Source organism: Mus caroli, chromosome X (assembly GCF_900094665.2).
Source record: "Mus caroli chromosome X, CAROLI_EIJ_v1.1, whole genome shotgun sequence".
Taxonomy (NCBI): Eukaryota; Metazoa; Chordata; class Mammalia; order Rodentia; family Muridae; genus Mus; species Mus caroli.
This window is the reverse complement of record NC_034589.1, coordinates 125,873,447-125,875,957: the sequence shown is the minus strand read 5'-3', so window position 1 is coordinate 125,875,957 and position 2,511 is coordinate 125,873,447.

The following is a 2,511-nucleotide window of genomic DNA, read 5'->3' as shown; positions in this document are numbered from 1 at the left end:
GCAAGAGCAGCCAGTACTCAGTCTTTAAGGAATCTCTCCAGCCCCTGATTTGAATTTTTAACATGGGTTTAACATGATTCAGCAGGCAGGTAGTTTTACTGAGGTACATACATCCCCATCACTGCTAATGTGAAATGTTACAGACACTATGCAAAACAATCTTGCAATTTCTCAAATAAGTGGAATTATCAGATAATCCAGAAGTTGAATATTATACAAATAATTCTCAAACAAGTATTCTGAATACACACATGAACCTATGATATATACACATACCCTATGATACCTTTAATTTATGAATTAGACATGGTAATGGGTTAATAATGATAATAATAAAATATAAATAAATTAATATAATAATAAAATAATTATGGCAATACATAAACAAAAGTTATGTGGACAGGTTGCTCTCTTTCAAAATGCATGAGTGTTTTGTATTTATGATTTCATCACAATTGAAGTCTCCCTTTGAATGGCATCTTTTCACCCTAAATTCTTTTTTAATATTTATATATTTATTATTGTGTATATATGTATGAGTTGCATATATATGTGTGTGTGTATATATATAGGTATATATATTATATATGGAGACATCAGAGAACAAATTTTTGGAGTCAGTTCTTTCCTATTACCTTGGAACATGGGGATAAAACTCAGGTCATTAGGCCTGAGCAGCACATACATTTTACCCACTGAGCATCTGCCTTGCCAGTCCTTAATTAATTCTTCAACTCTGCCTGAATATGGCCCTGTCTTCATCATCAACTTCTCCAGTAGTTCATCAATATTTTTCAGTGGAAATCTACTCCTGAATCTAGACACCCATCCTCTTTTTTTTTTTTTTTTTTTTTTTTTTTTTTTAATGCAGTGCACTTTCCACATACAAACTTAATGCCATGGCCAGCCAGCCTCAGTGCTCCACACACAGTTCAGCTGTCTGTAGCTTTTATAATTTGAGTGGTGGTCACACAACTAGTGTGAATCGCTGTTTTTTGGTTTTTTTTTTTCTCTACAATTTCATAGAAAAGGAATTTTTAGCCTCCATCTCAACAACCTCAGCAGACAGGCTCTTTCTTAGTTCAGAAATCTTCACTACAGGGTGGGAGAGATGGCCCAGTGGTTAAGAGCACTGACTGCTCTTCCAGAGTGCTTGAGATGGATTCCCAGAACCCACATGGTGGCTTTGATAAACTTTAACTCCAGTTTATGAGATCTCATGCCCATCTTCTGTTCTTTGTGGGCAGGAAGCATGTAAGTGGTATACAGACAGACAGACAGGCAAAACACTTGTATGTGTGCTAAATCTTAATAAAATTAAGATTTAATTTTTTTTCACCTTTTTAAATTTAAAAATAATGGAATATACTTACATTCATTAGAATTTTGAAAAACTATTACCTCGAGATTCAACCCTCAGTACTAAAAAGTCTAAAACTGTGGCTAAGAATTCTCATGCAGCTAAAATCAGAAATAGGACAATGAAAAGAAAGAAAGAAAAAAGAGAGGGAGAGGCTAATAAAATACAGGATGCATCAATGCAGGGCTGGCAATTAGAGGAAGACTGGGAGTGACCAGTTCTTTCCTCCCACCTGTGGACCAGCAGATCAAAGTTATGTGTTGGGCGGGCAATATAAAAAGAGAGGCACATATGAGAATTCCTAAATGAAAACCAGTACATTGTATGCTAATTTAAAAGACTAATTTTAAAAGTGGAAGTCTCATGTCTGGCTGAGCAGTTTAGTCCTTGCCTGTAATCTCAGTGCCTAGGGGGCTGAGGCAGGAGGATCGATTGTGTGGGTTCTTGGACAGAGTAATAGAGTGAGATCCTTTTATAACAATAAAAATATTCTTCTGCCAGGTGTGGCAGGACATATCTGAAACTCCAGCACTCAGAAGGCTGAGATAAGAAGTTGAGGCCTGACTCTACATAGTGAGTTCCTGGCCAATCACAGGCCAAAGAGCGAGATGCTGGCTCAAAATATTTGTTTTTCATTTACTACCCTTCTTTAGAAAGGATCCAACATTAGTAAGGACAGAAGGGACCATTAAAATGTAAAGGAGGAAAACAAAGTGCTTTTAATTTCAGTATAAACCTGAATGTTAACAGGCCGGTGTCCACCATCCACGGGAGAGGAATTGAGCTAGGGAAAGGGCCAAGGCTTTGGCAGCCCAGAGAGGTTGCCAGTATTTCCCATTTCCCACCTAGGGAAGGAGATTATATAGGTTGCCACTTGCTAATGGAGGCTGGACTGTTCTGGGGCTGGAGCCTGCCTCAGTATTTAAACTGGAGGTGGCTGGCTGCAGTTTTCAAAAACAAAATCTAGGTTCGGGGAGCTTCCTTGGAGTTGAGTGCAAGCTTGTAGTCAAAACGACGGAGCCAAGCCATTCCGGCCTGCACCCGCGCAAAAACAAAACAAAGCAAAAAATCGGCGAGCCTTAAAAAAAATAATAAACTCGCAGCAGAGCGTGCGTAAAGAAATATTTATTTCCCCCTCCCCCCCCCCCCCC